Source organism: Heterocephalus glaber, unplaced genomic scaffold (assembly GCF_053883595.1).
Source record: "Heterocephalus glaber isolate CG9 unplaced genomic scaffold, H.glaber_assembly_v1.0 deba00001479, whole genome shotgun sequence".
NCBI classification, from domain to species: Eukaryota; Metazoa; Chordata; class Mammalia; order Rodentia; family Bathyergidae; genus Heterocephalus; species Heterocephalus glaber.
The window spans coordinates 17406949-17421285 of NW_028258316.1; the positions used below are offsets into that span (position 1 = coordinate 17406949).

Genomic DNA, 14337 nt, shown 5'->3' on the forward strand with positions numbered 1-14337 from the left:
TATTACCAAAAGTACTATTAAAATCAGATTTTAACACAAATTCTACACAGCCTGGATTAATGAGTGACCACTGCAACTGAAATTTTAACGATACCAGGCATTGACATTGATAAAGGCAGCCAGTTCTTCAATGCCAACCCACTGGTTGAGGAAAAATACGTAACTTTCTAGAATAAGTAGCTGAATGATATTCTTACTCTCACTCTTAGCTCTCAGGCAAAATTTGCTTAGGTCTTTTTGGATACTACTCTCATCTGACTTTCATATAGCACATGAGAGCCCATCGAGAACTTTTGCTTTTATTATTCCATTTGATCCTCAACAAGATGAAGAAATATGAAAGGGGGGGGCAGCAGTTTCAAGGGACTAATATGATTGTCCCAAGTGTACAGTATGGAGGCACAATTATAATACCTTAATTTGGATATAAAATTGCAAATCACTTGCAAGAAACCATGAAGTTAGAATGATGGAATTAGAACCTAGACCTAGATCTTTAGAACGCCCCCTGAAGTTGTTATTATTTCTGTAGCATGGTGACTCTGCTGCCCTCCGGTTATGAAATCTATCAGGACTCTAGATAGAGAGCTATCTTCTTAAGGTTACATTGCTATTCTCTGTACCATTGGCTACTGATAGAAGATCATCAAAATGAGAAGCAATGATTAAAGTCAAAATGAGAAGCAATGATTCAGAATACAAAATCTAAGTCATATATGTAGTCATGCCCTGACATAAAAACACCCCCTATAACACCAAACTGTAAGTGTACTTCTATCATCCCCAAACTCCAGTCCTATAGAAATATCTATTTATAGCTTTTTCTTTTGGTCCACCATAGTGGCTGCCAACCTAGAAAGAAAGAATTGTGTAAAAAGACTTTGAAACAAATAATCCAGCATCTTAACTCACTAGCATATCTTCACAGCACATATCACTCAAGAAGATTCAAATAGATATCAAGAAACATTAACATTTTAATTCTACATTCATTTATTTTATTATACATTTTATTCTCAGATATAATCACTAATAAACAATTTAATCGGGTCATGATTAAGTATAATTTTCATAAGGTTTAAACATAAGGTTTCAAAATTCTCTTGCTGAGATATGCTTAGAGGTACAAATAATATTTAGAAATCTTTTTTCAACCATTGTGTTAAGTTCAAATGAGTGCCATGTACTTCCAGTTGCATGTCTTTGAGAGTCTAAGATTAATTTGCAAAGACTAATTAAATGATGAGACACATTAAATTGTAAGTAGTTATTACCAACCTATTACCTGTCACTACCAACATTTGTTAAATAAGAGCATATACCTTTTTTCCATGCTAACTGTTAAGTTTTTCATTCAAGGGCTGTTATGTCAAAGCCAAGCTAAGTTCAATTCTGCAAATAGAGATAGTTGCAGGGGGGTCTGGGCTTTCTCAGCCTTTCCACCTTGATGAGTATGGTGAGTCCTCCACATGCCTGAAAAGTCTGAAATGATGCATTCATTTTGACCCAGGAAAACCATCAGATTCTTCTTTACACCCCAACTTTCTGGATACATACTCCTATGGAGTGCAATTTCCAAGTTTTTTTAACAGACAGAAGATGAAAAGCAGAAAATTAGAATCTGAGTAAGTGGTGATTTTCAAACGATAAGCAGGGATGCAGAAACATCTGACATACAGGTATAAAAATTTGAGAAGCAGCATAAATAGAATGATTTGGTCCAAGGGCAAAAGCTGTGTATCAATAGGATGACTCCTGTGAGAATTCAATGCTATAATGGATGGGACCAGTAAGTGCAATGCCCACCTGAGGCAGCATTCAGGACATGGAAGCCATTGGAAGATAAGAAACAGATCACCGGAGCAATACTGGAACAAGGTAAGTTTTTCAATCAGATACTCACAATACCCACTTCAAACAATCACACAAAGATAGAATGCAATCTGTAATCTATAGAGAAAATTTCAGAAAATTTGGCAATCTTCTATGTAGAAAGATTCCCATGAAATTATTTAAAAGGAAATAGTGCTTCCTTGAAAGCGATAAGCTTTCGTTTCAAAAACAAAGTAGAACAGCTCATTTTTTGAGAATGCCAGATAAACAGTCTGTAAGTGCTCATCAAGATATGTTTTATACTTTTATAATTCATTAGCTGTTACAAGTATCCTATCCCAATTTACTGATTTCCCTTGTAGGTATTCAGCCAGGTTTTTACTAAGGGCACTATTTGCATGTGGTTTTTATCTTCTCTCCAGACCTGCTTCATGTACTCATCAAATGTATGGAATCATTCATTCTTTATCTCCTATCTCATTCCACAAAGTGTTTGAAGCAGCTTACAGGAAAATCATACGATGGTGAAAAAGAAATATATACATAAAAATGTTGACAAGGAAGTACAATTTGTTGGAAATACCTGCTCACTGGTAAGTTGCATCCAGAAACAGAGGTCATGGCAAGCATCTCTAGAAAACAGATGGATCACTTGGAGCCCAAGCTCGGGGAAGTAGCATGGGCTGTGAATGGAGCAGGTAAGGAGTGGAACAGAGACAGAGACAGAGAGAAAGGGGAGAAAGAGAGGATGGAGAAGGAGGAGATGGGGAAGGAGCAGAAACAGAAGAAGATCAGGAGGGGAAGGGATGGGAGGGGAACAGGGAAGAGAAGAGAGAAGAGGGGAGGGGAAAGGAGAGGAGAGAAGAAGAGAGGAGAGAAAAGTGGAGAAAGAAGAGAGAAATGGGGAGGCAGAGGTAAAGGAAGAGCGCTATAGAAAGGTATATGCATAGACAGGCATATATACATATGCTGTTATGGATATAGACAAATAGGTCCACATCTATATCATAGACATCTATATGCATAGATAAATCTTTCTCCTAGGGGAAAATACAAACATTGGAGTCACTTAATCCAAGAACAAAGTCTAATGCCCAGAGAGAGTAATGTTTTCATCTACAGGACAGTATTACAGTTATTGCTGAAATCTGTTGCCGAGCCAGCCAGTGGGAACAGTATGTGTGTCATAAATAAATGGTCCACATTGCTGCAAGACATCTCTAACAGGATGTGACCTAAACAGGGTGGTGTTGGGAAAGCCACTTCTCCTCAGGCAACTTCTCCTCAGGCATGTGAGAACCTTTTGTTCTTGATAGTGCAAGGGATTGACACTGACCCCTGATGGGTGAGTAGCAACCAGCAGTAGGAAACTTTGAAGCAACAGAGAAAATTCTGATGTACAGTGCACAGAGAGCCAGAAATAAATGCCAAAGAAGGCCACGGTGTATGGAACAGAGAGGACACGGGAGAAGTTGGTGAAACAATGACAATAACCAGTGGAGCTGTGCTGAATGAGTGACAGTGCCGAGCTACTGCTGCATCTTCTGGATGAGCCAAACTTCTTACCTTTTCCCTTCCTGCTGCCCTCTAGGGAAGTTCAGCTTTTGTCCACCATTTTCTGTCTGTCTTCTACCCCCAAGGTCTATTCTGTAATTACTGGTTTTCTAGGGGTTTTTGATGAAGAAAACAGAAAATAAAAATTCACACAACAAAGGAGGAAGGAAGGATGGGAGGTCCACGGGCTGTGGCTGTAGGATAAGTTTTTTTTCTTGAAGCGCAAACACAGGGGCACAGAGATCAGGTGGAGAGCTTTACTTTTATTTGTGGCTTTGCACACACATGTGTATGTGTGTGTGTACTTGTGTGATTTGTTTCAAAGGATTGTACCAAAGTACTGATGGTTTGTAAGGGAAGTAGCTAGATGGAAAAAAGAGGGTCTACTCTAATGTGTAGGTATGCTCTATGTGTGGCATTACTGCTATCGAATTTGAGGATTACCAGTAAATATAAATTTATACTGAAAATATTTTTGGTGACTCTACCATGTTTCTCATTATGACTGCTAAGCATGGGCCACAAAGACATGGCTTGGAAAAGCTGCCGTAGAAAGGTCTTTTTGGTCTTCTCTGGGAAATTTTGCTGTCCATAACAGCAGCAGCTTTTCAGGGAGCAGAAGCTAAAAGAGCAATTTATGTCCATAAGCATATGTGATAAATTCTCGAGGACTGAGTAAAACATACTAACAACAAAAACAAACACATTCTTAAGGGGATGGGAGAAGAGGAGTTTTTGCTGAAAGGAAAAAAGATCACAGGTCTTGTGTGAGCAGGTGGAGGCAGGCAGCAAATGCAATGTGAATTATTCCTGCTAATGAAATTGCAGGCTGGTAAAGTGGGAAAACGTGGATTCTATGTGAGTTACAACAGCAGAACTCTGCATGCTTATGAGAAGATTGTTCCCAATCATCTAAGAGGAAAATAGAAATTATTTTAATATGGCAGAAGAAGCTCATCATGATCTGGCTTTCAGCCTCATCTTTTATGACTCCTTCCCCTACAATCTACATTCTAGATCAGTGATTTTCAAACACAAGAGAATATGATCTCCTACTCAGAGATATTTGGAAATGTGTGTAGACATTTGTGACTGCCCTGCCACAATCAGTGGGAAGTTGGGAGATGCTACAAGCACTCACGTCCAGTGAGTGGAGCCAAGGGACACTGAGAAACATCTTGCCATATACAGTATTGGACAGCCCCAGTGTCTAACACTTATCTCCCCCTAATACCAATAGTGCTAAAGATGACAGAGACTCTTCTAGGTACATCAGTTTTTTAATTACTCAGGCTTGCTTTGATGTCTCATGGCACTGCACTGTCTGATAGGACTATTCTCTCTTACCATTTCAACATCTAAACCACTATCAAATGCTTAATCCTCCACATTTTCCCTCAAATCTGATCATCCGTTTGAGAACTTTGGGCTTTCAGGAAATGATTTGGGAAACAATATGTTGTTCCTTGGATCCTGCCATTTCAGGTTGTGCATATTTTTATTATGGCTATTTTACAACTATCAGTCATTTCTTAAGATTGTATCTTCAAATCCACTAGGCTGTAAGGTTACCAGGGCAAGGAGGGGCCAGGTCCTTTCATCTTTGTATCTCCTGCATTTGACACTGTGTGATCAATGACTATTAGTTGAATGGGTAAGCAAAGATGACATTTACTCTCTAGCGTGGCTTCTTTCTGTCTTGAAATTGGGCACATTAATATTTCCTCTGCCTTCACATGTTTCTTGTCATGATGGGATGAGGTCATAGATGGCAAAATATTTAATATGTTTTATAAGGATAATAGCTTTCATTCACTGAATACCTTCTATGAGCTTGCCACAGGATAAGATATTTTCTATATAGCATTCTTTTTTATGTGTGCTTGGATCAACGGAGTACTTTGCACATGATAGGCAAGCACTCTAACAATGATCAAAATCCACTTATGTGATGCTTCTAATCCTTCCACATTAGTAAGCTGGCTGTATCAATTGAATGGATAGGGACAACACAAGGAAGCCAAGTGGCTTGTTTAATATCACAGCTGTCAATAGCAGATTTGAGGCTCAAATCCACACTTTTGGAGTGGAGAGATGAGTGTAGACCTTGACAACACTGCAAAAATCCAGGGTCCAAAGAAAGTGACATTTCCAAAGACTGGAAATTCATTCAACATAATCATGGAAAAAACCAAGAATTTCTTCACAGAATCTGGAATTTTAGTAGCACAATTGCTCCGCCTGATTAATCAGAATTGCTGTTTGTTTGTGCATGGAAGATAACTAATTATGGCAAATATGCATTATAAGGTCATAATATATGCATTTATTCAATTAAGTCTAATGTATTATTTAAGGCTGGGTGTGTGATATTTATCACTAGGAAATGCTAATTTATACAGATTATCAAAGTCTAATTAGGTACACAGCTTGTGAGGATAGCCTGCTACTTGGAAGGTACAAACCTGACTTGTTCTAGTTGGGGCCAATGAATTAATGAAAGGGTTTAACAACCTACACCACATGTACACATTAGCTTATAAACAAGTTTAAAGGTAACCGGTTGGACCCTATTACATTGACTCCATTTAATTGTTTGCATGGGCAGCTCATGAGGGTTTACTGAGAATCAAAAGCCATCTTAGCATCAAAGCACAACCTCACTCCATTAACAAGTCAAAGCCAATCACCTCCATCAAAACCGATCAGCTGCATTCAGGAGACAAGAGGGCCCTTGAAACATTCATTCCATAACCGAGCACTGCAAAGTTACTTTGTACCAGACTTGTACTGGGCATAGAGGATACAGATGAATGAGTCTAGGTTCCTGTATCAACAAGAGAGGATCTTCAGGCTGCTAGGGGACACATTTCAGCATCTGCCAGCCCAGGGATAGGAATAGAGTCCTGACTCTGTCGTTTACCAGTTATATGACTGCAAGCAAGTTACTTTAACTCTCTAATCCAGTTTCTTCATCTACAATAGGGGAGAACTGACTTCTACTTGTAGTGATGTTATGTAGATAAAAGAAACACAGGGGCTGGCAGTGTAGCTCAAGGGTAGAGACTCACCGCTTAGCATGTGTGAAGCCCTGCCTTCTATTACCAACACCAAAAAAAAAGAAGAATGGGGAGAAGGAAGAGGAAGGGGAAGAGGAGGTGCAGAAGGAGGAGTAAGAGTTAAACTTTTTTTAATTTCGGTTTTTTAAGACAGACTCACTATGTAGTTCAGGCTGGCCTTGACTTCACTGTGTATCCCAGGCTGGTCTTGAACTCACAGCAATCCTCCTAACCTCAGCCTCCTGAGAGCTGGGATTACATGCATGTGCCACAATGCCTGGTTTGATTTGAGGAAAAGATAAACTTGCTTGATAAATTATCACTGTATATGAGCTGTTCCTTTAGGAAAAGGTCATTTGCTTGTAACTAAAGAAGACGGAAAGAAGCAATTAGATGACCTCCAAGCAAGGCAAATGTGGCAGCAAATTTAAAATCTTGTATGCTCCCATAAAAGACTGTCTCCAAGCTGCTTTGAGAGCCGTGTGGCCTAAGACTATTTTTGTTGTCAAGCTGAAGGGGATTTTACCAGAAACAGTTGTCAAGATGAAATATTTAGCAAAGAAAAAGAGAACAAATCTTTAGGCCTTAGCATAACATTTCTCCCCAAGGGAAAGGTTTAAATAATTGTACTCACCACCATCTACTCCTCACCAGGATTCTACATTTAACATTTTACTGCCTCTTACTATTAGTGTCATAAGTGAAGCAAGTCAGACAAGAAAAGAGAGCTAGCCTCCCAACACATCCCTCCCCGATCTTCCTGTCCTCACTCTCCCTTGTCTTTGGCTAAAAGTCACACCTAATGCCAAAGGTGCTACCCAACTTCTGTAACTTTGTTTTTTTGTTTTTGTTTTTGTTTCTCTTAAGTGCCTTAACTTGGAATGGTCTTCCTGCCCAATTTCAAATAGGCATACCCAAACTCACCCATCCTTCAAAACCCAGTTCAAACACAATGATCATTTTTAAGTCCATGCTGCATACTAGACCAGTATCTAGTATTAGATATTTTATTCAGCTCTCTGAATTCTCACAATTGCTTTGACCACTCTTATGCCCAATTCACAGATGAAGTAACCGAGACCTAAATCAAAGAGCTAACAAGCGATGGAGGTGAATCATGTGAATTAGCCCTAGTGCCTCTTGCTCCAAACTCCTGTACTCATGGCATCTAAGGTCATTTCTTGGAATGTTTTCCTTGGAGCTTCTTCAATGCACTTTATATTCTGTCATCTTCAGTTCTCCTCAGACCCTTCCCAATTGTATCTGTTTTACCTCTCTCTGCCTGGACTAATGGAAGGGTGACTCCACATCAGTTTTATTTTACTTTCTATAAAGGACACAGTGAGAATTCAGCAAATATCAGAGCGTAGGAGTTGTGTGGCAGAGCCAAACCTCACAATTTTCTGCAGATGTTACTCATTTGAAGCTCCAAGAGGTCACAGGCAAACAGTGGAGAGTGGAAATCTAGGGAAATATTCTGTGGTTAAACAAAGAATTTCCCACTTAGACTTTTTCCTTTTATGCAATATTTTAGGCTGAAAATGTTGGTTTATAAGCACACTGATTATGAATGTGTTAAGGATTTTTTTTTAAGTAGGAGATTCATCTCCACAGCAGGAAATAAGGAGAGAGAGAGAGAGAGAGAGAGAGAGAGAGAGAGAGAGAGAGAGCAACTGTAAAGAAGCCAATTTGTTCTTTCAAACATAAAAAGAAAAAACTATAATTTAACCAAGAAATTATCTCTAAACACCCAGGGAACCCCTCGCCTGTCCAAACAGACAAAACACACAAATATTCTGTGTATGTTTTTGTGGGTTGTTAACTTGGTGCTAGCAGCAAGAGAGGAGCAGCATTAGGAATCCATAAATGCACACGGGGGAGGCAGAGCCCACACTTGGAGGATGCAGGCAAAAGCTGCATGGCCAAAGGTGCTGAGCGACTTTAACCCATGTGTGGTGAGACTGGGAGAGGGCCTCAGATGTCCTGTCTTTCCCTGAGGCCTTAAGTGATTATCTGCAGCTTTCCAAAACTTGCTTGATCCTGAAAATCTCCTGGAAGGGTTTTAAAAACAGATTCCCAGCCTCTGTCCCAAGCTTCCTAAATCCGAGACAAAACCTGGAATATTTAAACTTAACAAAGCCCCTGATGAGGCTTAGGACCCAACTGAATTAGGAAAACATTGCCCTGGGCAATGGGAGTGTATTCCTGATTTGTGGCAGATTGGAACATAGTACTAGGACACCCAAGTCCCCAGGATAAAATAGCAGGTGGACTAAATTAGAAATTGGGAGACCAGTGGGTCACTACAACTCTCTGGGCCAAACACAGCAATCTAAGGACTTGCTTGCCCCTTGCTTTCCCTGATATGTCTATGTATTGCTTTCTGAGGCTGATTCCCTGGTTTCTGAGGGATGCTGGCAAACAGCTATTCCATCATAACTTCCTAACTAAAAGGACTGAAGCCTTCTCAAAACAAGTTCCTAATACGAAGCTTTGAGCCCTGAGTCTACAAAGACAGGTTTTGTGGCACTGAGCATCCAAGATGGCGACAGTGACTCCAGTCTGTTGATGTCCATGTTCCTGTACAGTCTGCTTGTGTGCTGCATGGGGCTGACCGAACTGACCCATGAGATATTGTACAAATGGTTTACTGTGACTTTCAGGCTAATCATAATGACACCAAGGGCTCCACCTTGCTCTCTTGGATAACTCACCCTGGGTGAAATCACTCCCTCTTGGAACTTTAGCCGCCCCATGGAAAAATCCATGGGGCTGGGAAACAAGGCCTCTTGCAGCTGTCACTGTGATCCTGCCAGATGAGCATCAGAGGGGTAAGATCTTCCAGCCCTGATCATCAAGCTCTCAGATAACCACAACACAGACCAACATATTGGCTGCAGCCTTTTAAGAGCTGCAGACAGAATTACCCCTAAGTGGCTCCTGAAATTCTGACCCACGGAAATTGTGTGAGTGGGAAAAAGTTTATTATTGTTGCTTTAGTTTGCTATGTTTTGTGGTAATTTTTAATACAGCAATAGATAAGTAATACAGTTTCTCACTTGTGTCTGGTAATGACTTGAAGTATGCCTCAGGATTGATGGTCTCAGTGGATAGTATCTGGCATAATAACAGCAAACATGTATTGAATGTATACTAAGTGCTTTGCATGAGTCCTGTCATGAAATCTCAAGAGACAAACACCATCATCTCCATTTTAAAGATCGAGAAACTAAGGTTTAGAGAAGTCAGTAGGCCCAAGGGTTTTGATTTAATAAATCAGAACTTAAAAAAAAAAAAAAAGATTTGTTTCTACATAAATTCTATGCTGTGGATCTGCTGACTGTAGCATCTCTGGGGACCTTGTACCCACCCTACCTTAGTCTAGTTTTCACTTAGGTGTGGAAAGCAGATGTGTTTGGCTTCCACCCGATCTGCAGGGACTCCTAAGCAGGGCTGTGACACTGACCCGTGCCCAGTCTTTCCAAGTCTCAGTTACCTCATCGGCAAAACAGGAAAAATAGTAACTATTTCACATAGCAGCTGAAAGGACTAATTTCATAATGCACATGCTAGTGTTTTATAAACCTGAACAGCCAATACTAAACTAAATTATTGTTTTCTTCTTTATTATTATTTTCATCTATGCCAAACTCACAGAGACTATTGGGTTGGAAGAACCAATAATCACTGCCTACCCAATGCCTACAGAAAGGTCCCCACTCTAATGGCAGTCAATACACCCTTCTTTCCCCAAACATGAAAACAAACTCAAATAGCTATTTATTGTCTTCTAGCTACAATTGATTATGAGATGAGAGTTGCTTTGTCGATCTTCCATCATAGTTCTTGAATAAAAGGTTAGTAAATAAGAATGACAGCAAAAAAACAACACAACACATTCTTTTTTGAATCCCACCCACACAGCCTCTCCAACTTGCACCTCTTTGAAAATGGGCTTCACAAATATTAACATCTGAAAGAAATGTTTCTTATGTTGCATCATAAGCAGTAAAGAGAAAAATCAAATGAAATGACTTTCTGGCTCCCACCCTGGGGAAATTGCCTGGGATAGACAAGGGGGCAAAGAGAGAGAAGGAGTCAGAAAGAGAGGAAGAAGGAGAAAGAAAACCCAAGCCCAGAATTCCTATGCCAGCAGGATATTTAAATATTCATTTCATTTTTTCTTTAAAACTGAAAACACAAACCAATTTCACTCAAATTCTAAAAGCAGTAAGAAATGCAGTATTTGACTGTAATGTTTAGAAATAAATGATTTCTGGATATTGATTGTGACTTAAAAATTGAGAAGGTCTGCCTTTGTGAAGGGAAAATGGAGAAGAGCTGCAATTTCCACACACACAAAACACCTGATCTCAGCAGCACCCCATTCCCATCTCCTGGACACTGTCTTTACATCTTCCTCTGCAGATGTAGAGCAGGGTTTTCATAGACAGCAGCCTTCTGGATGGGGCGGGGGGTGGGGGGGTGTATTCATCATTTCTCTCCTCCAGCACTGCTTCCTCAACACACACACACACACACACACACACACACACACACACACACACTTGTAATCAAGGATCCCACTAGTATTCTTTATTCTCTCTTCTTGGGAGAACTATAGGTTCTGACCCTCATTCCTCTTCACACTCAGAAAGTTTCTGTTTTATAGCAGTAGAGAGGACAATGGAAGCCAGTGCTAAATTAGGGGTCGGGGGGTGGCAACTGAGAGAAAGAACAAGGCACACACCAAGAATCTGGGGCTGGTCTGGAAAGCAAAGCCCCATCAGAGAAGACAGGGGTTAACAAAAATCTAATATGAAACTCGCTCTTTGCCCAAGATTCTAATCAAATCATTTCCAACACGTGGAGAATTCTGAGAATTCATTCTCTCTCTGCCTGACTCTGGTTCTCTTTATCCCCTACTCCACACAGAACAATGACACTGGCCCTGGCCTACTCCTCCAGCTCCACTACCTTCATGCCTGCTTCCTCTGTTATTGCACAGACACAAGACCACTCACAATCACACACGTGCACACATGCACAGTCACACATACACACACTGACAGTCTCATTCACACACACACACACACTTCCTGTGTGCACACACACACCATCTCACACATGCCCAGAGACACACACCCCTTGTACATGTCACAGATGAGCAGAACCCTCAGTGGGGCAAAGCCACATGGAAGGGTTTGGACCAGTGGCTTCTCCCGCTGTGTCTGTTCCCTTGGGGACACTGCCAACGCATGCGCTCATTTATGCTTTTCCCCACCAGCACACTGAATAATCCCTTTTCATTTTGCCCACCACAAATGGCAGGAAGCTACTGACCCTTCTCCACCACAGACACAAAATAGAAAAAGTATTTGGCGATGCCAGGGAGTGGGGCCCTCTTATTTTTCAAAGTGAACGTGACTCTAAAGGGTCTTTTCTTCACGAGTTGCACCTCGAGCGACATCTAAATCATTTCCACAGATTCTGAACACAACAGAGATTCGGAATGATCATCTCTGCCTTTCCAACTCCGCGTGGCACTCCCTCTCCTTGCACCCCTTCCAGGCAGCTCCTGCCTCTGGCCTGATCTCCCTTCTGCCCCGGGACTTTCCACACATCCTTCACAAAACTGCTGAGCTTCCGGATCGCTTTTGTGGCCCTGCACCGCCATCGTGTGCCTAAAGCTGGCACTGCAACAATTTAGTTTCTAGGAGAATTTAAAAAGGATGAAGATTTTGGCTGTCTGCCAGCACGCCCAGGGAATGGGACACTTGCATCTTCCTGGAGATCTGCCTTCTACAGAGGTATTTAGAAGCTGCCACACATCTCATTCACTAGTCCCTCCCAATTAACCTTCCTGACCTTCAAACACATTTCATTTCATTCATTGGGAATGTAGCACTTAGAGAATTCTAAACTATATGGAAATTGAGTGGAACTGAACTGACAGATGGCAGTGAGTTTTTGTCACGCTTTATAAAAAGTGGGAAGTCTTTAAAAGGTATATTAAAGGAGAAAACTCTGAAAATAAACGACTAATTCCTTAGCCACACTGTGTTTGCTTACCTGAGTAACCTCTCTTTACCTCAGCTTGAGAATATCTGAGAAGCCCTATTCTAGGAATCAGAAATAGACTTTACCCATGTGAGCTGTGTGACTTTGATTAAGTCACTTTACGTCTCTGAGCCTTGATTTTCCCACTGTGTAAAGAAAATATTGCATTGAATCAAACCGATGGCTATCGTCCCATTCAGGAGTATAGTTTTAAATAAATCTATGAATTAACTAGTGGAAATTGAGCAGATTCAGTGAGACAAGATGCACCACAGTTAATGGACTGGTTATACAGATTAGGTACTCTATAAATATTTATGAGAAAATTATATTAGATGGAAATAAAACAAATTTTAATAAGAAAGCCACTTGGCCACTGAGTAGATATGCATGAAATACATCCCAAAAGTTCATTTGTAACTCAGATTTGGACTTTCTATCTCCTGATACACCATGTTGTCAAAAGAAAAAAATGTGTCAAGAAGTGGGAATGTTAAATACGGGCTGTGCCAGATTTTTCAGGGAAATTCTTACCAAGTTACATTAACAGACAAAGGAGGCTGACCCTAAGTAAGGAAAGGGCGCTGTTGGCAAACCGTTGAAGACACCATCTGAAGCAGACAGGAACCGTAAACAAGAGACGTGGTAACCTTAGCCATGGATTCTTAGCCTCTCTCAAGCTATAATTGAAATTGATATTAACGAAAAATTCTCTGTACTTCTATGACCAGAAATTCAGGCAGAATCCCCCTGTGATTGGTCACATTCTGTTCCTTAGATTGCTAGAAATACCACTCTCATACTGTCACAGATGTACAGGAAGCAGAAGTCCGAATTATATCCTGTAAGGCCACTTCGTATGGACAGCAGTGAGTCAGACACATTGTATGTGCTTCATAAGTTGTTCAGAGCAAGGGCCTCTTGGAGGTCTTCCTTCTGCAAACATTAGTGAACCTTCTGGATTATGCCAGGCAACCGTCTACTCCCATTGCAACCTCTTGAAGAATCATTCCCCCGGAAGCAGAGTTGGGCCAGGGCTGGCGGCCTTTGCAGTCTCTGCCTGCTACAGTGGATGCTCATGGTCTCCTGTGAAATAGTCACCACAGAGCCATTGGAGCTAATCAATGAGAGGCTGGAAGTCTTAACACTAATTGCTGGCTCATGCACCCCTTCTGAGTATATTTTACTGATGAATAGAGTTATGATTATTTAATTTGTAATAGACCAGAAGGGACTGATTTTACCATGGCTGATGGCCAAGAACAGAGGATGCTGAACCAAGAATTTTTCAGAATGTATCTCAAATTAAGATGGAGTAGCCAAGAGTTTTCTTTTCTGGTTGCCAATATTGTGTTTGTATCTTCCCTAGTGACATGGAATAGACTACCTCATTTTCTCCTCCCGTGTCTTGTGGGGTGAAGCTATAACTCCAGAAATACCACCCCAGGACTCCTAGGAGTTTGGGGCTCAGAGGGACCTTGGAAATGAATGGACTTCTCTGGGGTGGCCAACACAGCACCAGTGCGGCCAATCTTGCTGCTCCCACCCCCGGGAGACCTTGCTAATTCCTTCAGCCATCTGTGACCTGAAATATCACCTCTACTCACTGCCCCAGACTCAGTAGGATGGACTACACAGAGAAGGATAACTATCACCTCACTCCTCTTACATGAGAAACCAAAATATAAATAAATTAAGGAGTTAAAGCAAAGCTGGTAGAAAACAGGGAAGTAGACTTTTTTGAAGATGGAGGAGGGAATGAGAGAAGAGAAAAAAGGGGAAGATGGGAGCAAAAGGGGATAAAAAAATGATCAAGATATTATGTATGTAC

At 40.9% G+C, this 14337-nt stretch overlaps 1 pseudogene; it reads left to right on the top strand.

Moving 5' to 3' along the window:
- The first annotated feature begins 2452 nt into the window (after nt 1–2452).
- The window catches only part of LOC101724895 (sal-like protein 4 pseudogene), a 47848-nt pseudogene continuing 35963 nt past the window's right edge, over nt 2453–14337 (top strand).